Source organism: Chelonia mydas, chromosome 3 (genome assembly GCF_015237465.2).
Source record: "Chelonia mydas isolate rCheMyd1 chromosome 3, rCheMyd1.pri.v2, whole genome shotgun sequence".
NCBI classification, from domain to species: domain Eukaryota; kingdom Metazoa; phylum Chordata; order Testudines; family Cheloniidae; genus Chelonia; species Chelonia mydas.
In genome coordinates this window covers 136,366,134-136,374,593 of record NC_057851.1, presented here as the reverse complement: position 1 = coordinate 136,374,593, position 8,460 = coordinate 136,366,134, and positions in this window count along the sequence as shown.

Sequence of the window (8,460 nt, the reverse complement as noted above, 5' to 3'; positions counted from 1 at the left end):
TTGCAGCACATGGAGAGCGTGGGGCAGCAGATGATGGTGCTGACGGAGACCATTGAGAAAGAAAGATATTGGGGCCAAGGTCTGAGTCTGGCCGCAATGAGCTTTCCATCCTAATCAATTTTAGTTTCAGTTCATGGACCTTTCGGGCTTGCATTTGCAATTTGAGGCAGTGGGTGCACTTCTGTGGTACGTGCCCCTCGCCCAGACAATGAATGCATCAGAAGTGTCCATCACTCACGGGGATGGCCTCACGGCAAGAGAGGCATCTCTTAAACACAGGAGAGCCAGGCATAACCCCAAGCAGGGAGAACTTCCATATAGGGAAGAATGTAAGATCTATACTAAACTAGAGTTAACGGAGAGGAAAGAATGGAAAGAAAAGGTTTAGTTTGCTTTTTTTCTTTTAAGAAAATAAGGGGAGGAAATGACAACTAACTATCTACTTTGAACAGAAACTTAACACTAAAGGCACTCACAATGCTTGTGAAGGGCTCTGCTAGGGGTTCCATCCCAGACCAAGGGTGACTGAGAAGGAACTGAGAGTGGTTGGACTGCCCAGCACTATATAGCCACTCACAGGACAAGATGGAGAGGAGCTCATGTGCAGCCTAACAGGCATTGCTACTGAAGATCTCCAGTCCCAGGCACAGGGATGCCGGCACACCTAAAGCAGAGCATCCATAGGGACACTACTAGAAGATCTCATAATGCCACTATATAAATCCATGGTATGGCAACACCTTGAATACTATATGCAATTCTGGTAGCACCCAGAGGGGATAAAAATCACATGATTTATTTTTATTTAAATCGGATTTTTTTGATAAAATGCCCTTTGAGGAAAATAAGACGTCAACCCTATTGTCCCTCTGCAAATTTGTGTACACAGAGTCAATCCCTTACCTCTCTCTAAAAGTGCAAAGTTTCAAAAAGTTCAATGAATAGAAGATTGTTGGGGGCGCAATAGATCTGGACAAGGAGGAGAAGTCTGGAGAGAAATGTGAGAAGGGAGGGACAGGAAGTAGAAACAAAAGTGACACTGTTTGAGCAGCATACTCCAGAAGTATTGAGGTCTTTGAGTGTAGCCTTCATTGATTTGAGATCTACCATACCACTCTCTCACTAGAAGGGAAAAGCTATAACAGCAGCAGGCTGTAAAAGAAACCCTGTTTGGGAATATTTTAATGATGTTCCTCTACCTGTGGGTAAGACAGGCATGCGTGCAAAATGCAAACAGTGCAACAAAGAAATGCAAGACCTGGTTGCCCGAATAAAACAACATCATGAGAAGTGTTCCTTCTCAGGAGGAAGCTGCATTGAAGATGATGAAAGGAACATGTCTGAACATGCAGGATCTTCAGGTTGGTCAACTTCTTTATTTAATACTTCTTTCTTAAGGACTGCCTGTCTTCCTTCTGGACTATTATTGAATTCTCATGGTTGAGCAAAAAATATAGTTGTTTCTCTATAGTACTATCATTTTAGATGCAGTTGTGATAAAAAAAATAAATAGCTGAAATAGGCAGATCTTCCTTTTACAATTTCACCTTTAAAGCAGTACTGAGTGTCAGTGAATGTAATGAGTAATACTAAATGAGCAGTATGGTAATAATAATTAAATAACTGCATGGACTTATTTTGTTTACCAGAATCCATCCTCAACATACAGTATTCTGAAGACTATCCACCCTCAAGTTCACCATCATTTTCTATAGTTTCAGAGTTCTCTGCCAATGATAGTAATTCAGTCACATCATGTATGTCACACAGCCACCGTATATCAGCTGTAGCTGTACCTATGGTGTATCTCCATCATCCAGAAACTACCATAGGTAAGTTTGTGATAAGAACCAACAGATTACAAAAAGAGGTAATTGATGAAAAAATTGCCTGGTTTGTTTATGCAACAAATTCTCCTTTCCATATGAAAAAAAGAGAAATTGAGCAGTGTGCAAAAGGTCTAGAGGGTGAAATTATTAAACTGAGTCTTGATGGATGGAGCAATGTCCACAATGATGTGTGTGTGTGTGTGTGTGTGTGTGTGTGTGTGTGTGTGTGTGTGAGTGAGAGAGAGAGAGAACAGAAGAAGGGAATGTCTTCCTTACAGAAACAATACATCAGGAAATGCACACACAACAGAATACTTACAAGAAGTAGCAGTAAAAGCTATAACAAATGGTGAAAAAAATTCAAATGTCTAATACGCAGTTTGGTCACCGACAATGCTGCAAACGTATCCAAGATGAGAAGAAATGATTTAGAAGAGAGTCCCAAGCTAATAACGTACGATTGCAGTGCTCATTTGATGCACCTCCTAGCCAAAGACTTCAGTGTTCCAGAAATAAAGGCTAATGTTGCTAAAATTGCAAAATACTTCCGTTAACAACCACTTTGCAGCAGCTGCTCTGAAAAAAGTGGGAGGAACCAAGCGAACTCTCCCACAAGCTGTTCGATGGAACTCAGTAGTGGACTGTTTTGAGCACTATATCAAGAACTGGCCTAATCTGATAAGTTTGTGAACAAAATCATGAAAAAAATAGATGTCACTGTCACAGCCAAAGTTCTCAACGTTGGGCTTAAGAGAAATGTTGAACACATGCTGAGTACCCTGAAGCCTATTTCCGTAGCCTTGAACAAAATGCAGGGAAATAGCTGTTTTATTGCTGACACGGTTGAAATTTGGAAGGAACTGACTGAGATCTTAAAAAGAGAAATATGCAATGACCGAGTTAAATTACAAGCATTAAAAAAACCGAAATGGGACAAGCACTATCTCCAGCTCATTTTCTTGCAAATATTCTCAGTACTTGGTATCAGGGTCAAACCTTAACTGCTGAAGAAGAGGAGTTGGCTATGACATGGACATCCAGCAATCGTTTCTCCATAATGCCAAGTATAATAAACTTCAGCGCTAAGGGTGAACCATTCAAGAAATATATGTTTTGCTGATCATGTTTTAAAGAAAGTCACACTAGTGAACTGGTGAAAGTCACTTAAGCACTTGGATTCAAAGACTGTTGAAGTGATAATCTCACTTTTAAACAGCAGTAGCTACTTCTGCCGGCGTAGAAAGAATATTTTTCTTCCTTTGGACTAATTCATTCCAAATTGAGAAATCATTTGGGACCTGAAAAAGCAGGAAAGCTTGTTTTTCTTTTCCAGATTATGAAGACACAGGAAAATGAAGGTGAAGATGACTGAGTTAGCTGCAGAAGCCAATATTTTAAGTTTCTCATGTGGTCCTGGCTGACATAGTTGATTTAATTTTTGGTTTTTTTTTTTTTTTAAATATTTCATTTAACTATTTTAGTTAAAAACAATTAACAAAAACATACCTGATTTTAAAAAACTTGAATGTTTAACTAAATTCAAAAATTCATATGCTTATTTTGTTAAAATGTTTGCTGTTGAAGAAAAAAAAATCCAGAATACCTAACGTTGTTTTAGTTTAATAAAAAAATGTAAATGTCTGTTTGGTGATGTTCTCCTCTGAATACAGTATGGAAAGAAAATCCTGCAAATATTAGTGATTAACCTGCTGAATTAAAGATATTTATGAAGTCATTGGGAGGTGAACTATCTGCTTCAGTTACCTTTGGTAAATGAAAAAACCAAACATTCATTCATTTTCTGATAGAGCTGTAAAACTAATCTGAAAAGTTTTCAAAATAAATAATTTTTAAAATGTATAGTACCTACCTTCTAAAAATGAAGCCTACTTCTATCTCTGAGTTGTGAAGAATATGTATTAAGGTTATAACAACCTACAAGAATGCACTTTTATGTAAAAAATCCATGATTAAATAGAGTCTTCCTGACTAGTGATTTAAATCAAATCCACCCTGGTCGCACCATCTCAAAATATTATATATTTATTGGAATTGGAAAAGGTACAGAGAAGGCCAACAAAAAATTATTAGGGAAATGGAACAGCTTCCATCTGAGGAGAGATTAAAAAGACTGGGACTGTTCAGGTTAGAAAAGAGGCAACTAAGGAGTGAGGGAGGGGATAGGATAGTCTATAAAATCATGAATGGTGTGGAGAAATGTGAAGGGGTAAATATCACTAACAAGAACCAGGGGCTAATTAGTAATTAATAAGCAGTAGATTTAAAAACCAAACATAAGGAAGTACTTCACACAATGCACAGTCAACCTGTGAAACTCATTACCAAGGGTTGCTGTGAAGGCTAAAAGAATAATTGGGTTAAAAAAAAATTAGATAGCCATTGATGGACCTATCCTCCATGAACCTATTAGCCAAGATGGTCAGGGATGCAACCCCATGTTTGGGGTGGCTCTAAATCTGACTGCTGGAAGTTGCAACAGAATGGTGGGAAGGATCACCCTAAAACTGCCCTGTTCTGTTCATTTCTGCTGAAGCATCTGGAACTTGCCACTGCCAAAAGACAAGAAACTGGGATAGATGGACCATTGGTCTGACCAAGTATGGCCTGTATTACATTTATATACTGTGACAGACCCAGACCAGGGGGGTACAGAAGTCTGGTAGAAGGCAAATATACTGTCCACTGGATGAACAGTTTTCTGTTTCCCGAGTGACCAGAGCAGCGGCTGCCCTAGAGCAATCAGGAAACTGCTAGAACCAATTAAGACAGGCAAGCTAATTAAGACACCTGGAGCCAATTAAGAACTTACTAGAATCAATTATGGCAGGCAGGATAATCAGGACACCTGGTTTAAATCAGGACCCATCAGTTAGTGGAGGGCACACAAGGAGCAGGGGGTGAGAAGACGTGCTGCTGGAGGACTGGGGAGCACAAGCGTGATCAGGCTTCAGGAGGAAGATCCTGTGGTGAGGATAAAGAAGGTGCTGGGGGGAGGCCATAGGGAAGTAGCCCAGGGAGTTGTAGCTGTCACATAGCTGTTCCAGGAGACATTGTAGACAGCTGTGATCCACAAGGCCCTGGGTTGGACCCCAGTGTAGAGGGTGGACCCCCCCCAACTCCGTATCTGACACAGGAGCAGTTGACCTGGTCTGTGAGAAACACCAGAAGGGAAGGTCTAGTTTGGAAAGGGATCAGGCCTGTTCCTGACCCAGTAGGTGGGACAACAGAGATCATTCTCAGTTTCCCCCATGCTGGCCAGTGATGAGGTTAGCTGAGTGAATGGCAGGTTTGAACCTCTAGCAGAAATGGCCAAACTGAGGGCTGCCGTAAACCTCTGAGGCGAGCAAATCCCCCCAAAAAGCAGAGGAGGAACTTTGTCACAATACATTACATCCCTTTTCAAAGTAGAGATCTTCACAAAACTCCACATATCAAGAGACAGTGCCACATCCCAGTACTAACAAACAGACCTTTAAAATGTGGAGCCACATACCAAATTTCTGTTTCTCAGCAATGTAACTGCATTCTCCTCTCAGGCAATACATACAAAGATTTTGAACAGATTTCACATTTAACTACCATGACCTCTAAAGTTCCACCAGTTAAAACTTGTGGGACATCTTCATTTGGCTTTTATGACTTTAGTACTGAAGGAATTATGACTGCTGTACATTTAGATTGGGAACCTGTCACTGATCTATAGGATCAGTACAGCCCCAGCTTTGGAAGTCTATCGGAGGAATCCCTTCAGTGTGCCAGACTCCCTAAGGGTCTCACCTCTTCCTCCCCTGTAAGCCATGCAGCTTCACTGCCTCCTAAGAGTGGACCTCTGGGCTGTCAGCACTCCTGTTTCACATTGTGAGCTCTGTTCAGAGTCCAGCTGAGATAGACTTGTACACGCTCCAGGGATTAATGCACTTCACAAAGCAATTGCAGTGACACTCGTCAAAACAGGTGGGTTTATTAGTCAACTGGAACACAGCATAGGAAGTTCTCCAGTTAGCGCACAGACTAGTGGTCCCTAAACTGTGGTGCATGCCGCCCCCTAGGGGGGCACAGAGGAACATTCAGGGGGCACAGAAAAGCCTGGGCCAGCCCCCATGGGAAGCAGGGAGGGAGGATCACCCAGCCCCAATCTGCTCTGGTCCTGCCCTGGCTCCCAGCCACTAGCCCCGACCCTAAGCTCCTTTCCTGGCTCCAGCCCGTGGTCTGCCCCCAGCTGTGGTCCCACCCCCGGAACCATGGCCCTACTCCTGGGGGCATGCAGACAGGGGTAATGGGGTCACTACCATGAAAAGTTTGGGGACCACTGGCGTAGACAACTGAAGGTTAAAGCATAGACCATTCTGGTTAGCCAAGCTGAGGTGAACCCCATTGTTCAAGCTGTCTTCTCTTGGTCTAGCCTCCTTGGTCACACTCCAGGTGGGAGCCTTGACTCCTTCCAACAGCCACATCTTATCAATAGGCAAGATTGCATACATAGGACTCAATAATATTACAGAAAATTCCCGTTGTCACAGAACCATTACTCGGTCTATTGGCTTTATTGTGGTATTTGCTGTATTTTCTATCCTTGGAGGAAATCCTACAGATGCCGCAGTAATATTACTGCGGCTTTTTAAAAAATAAACCTGCCTACTCGTGGTTGCATAGAAGCAACATTGATACAGTGGGCACACTTAACTTCATTTCAGTTTGATACATTACAGCTTCAGAAGTTATTTCTATCTAGTGAGGAACACTGCCTGAACTGGTAATCGCTCCAACTGGAATGAACTTTAAATGCACCCACTGTACTAAATCATAAGTAGTCTAGAATATCAGGGCCTGTATAACAAAAAAAAAAAAAAAAAGGTGGTGGTCCTTACCCATGGAGTAAAATATTCTTCTCCTGCAAGTTGTCAGAAAATGATGAGCTAATATTGCAGTACTGATCAGACAAAATCTCAACCAAAAATATTTGGAAAATGGTAAGAATACAATAAACAGTAATTTTTATAAAAGTATTTTTAATAAACTGAAGACTAAGTTTAACATGATAGACACCTTGACATGTCAAGAAGCTAACAAAAGTCAAATCTCTGAATAGTTTATACAAACACTATGAATTACAGTAAACTTGAATTCAAGTTTACAAAAATCTGTCTGTGAAGATTCAACAACTTGTAACCACCTTCCAAGAGTGAAATTTTTCACGTCTCACCTGTGATTAGAGTTGCGCTGCAAGGTTTAAAAGAAAACCAACTGCATTTTTATCAAATCATTTTGAAGTTATTGTCGTGCACTGACAGTACATTGGATATTTTTGGCTCACTGAAAAAATGGCATCTTAAACAAAAGTGACTTTCTGTAATTAAAGATACAGTATGTATCAAAAGTACTATCTTTCAGAAAATTAAAAAACCAGAAAGGAAACGGATTAGAACCCTGATGCAATGAATTATTTTTCTACCCGTTTTATGATGGAAAGACTCAAGGTGTCCAGCATTCTCGCAGCCTTTTGGAGTGTTCAATTCCTAGTACACAGTGTGATCACTAGTTGACTAAAAGTGTAATTCCCTGCTTGGCAGTAATGCTGGTGAAAGGTAACTTGCACTATTGCTAACAAATGAGAGCAACCGTTGGCAGGGTGTTTTTTTAGGCATCAAGTGGAGACTGAGTTTAGAGTCCATGATCAGAGATAACAGTACCATCACTTTAAGATGCAATACGGAATAGACTTCAGGGTTCAGATGTCAATTTTTTTCCACAGGATGGAAAAAGTGAATGGATGGCTTGAAATAAAACAAACAGTGGAACACATGACGATATCTTCATCTGTACAACTACCAACAACATGAGCATATTTTTATAACAAACTTTCCAACCAGTCTGCTTTATAAAAAATATTAAGTTTTACTCCAATAAAAACTGTGCTGTGTATCTGTACTTTGTTTCTTGCATTGTACATGCTGCAGTTGTCACTTTATGAAAGTAGAGAGATTTGTGGCAGTGCTGTGGGTATATTGGAAGCCTAAAAATCTGATGTTGGTACATAAAAATTAGGTAGCAATGAAAACCAGTTGTGTTTCTTTCAAACCCTAAGAAAAGCTACAATACATGCTAGATTGTTTGTTTGTTTTTCCCAAAGCCCCAACCCATGGTCTCAACCCTGAGCTGAAAACAAGAACCTGCTTTGCCAAGAGATTACCACCTCAGCTCTAGATCTGAGGCAGAAACCACCAATTTCCTATTGTCTTAACTGTCTGTAGTGCTTTATTTACTTCAATTATCCTTAATTGACTAGAAACCACCCTATTCACTTTCACTAGAGAAAGTAACACTGACCTCAATTCAGAATTAAACATGAAAACAAATCAACGTGGAAAGTCAATTTATGTCTTCTGAAGTCTAAATAATCATACTCAGACTAGTCACTCAGGGAAATTGCTGTCACAGTAGATTTGTCAGCTGCCACCACTTGTTACTTCCTGAGAGATAGTAAAATATGTAACAAAAGACTACTTTTAAATGAGATTATGGCACCTCATTTTCTCTAGAAATAGCCGTGTGTGATTTCTATAGATTGTGTTCAGAACTGAACACATCAATTTTTTACAAGCTATTTCAT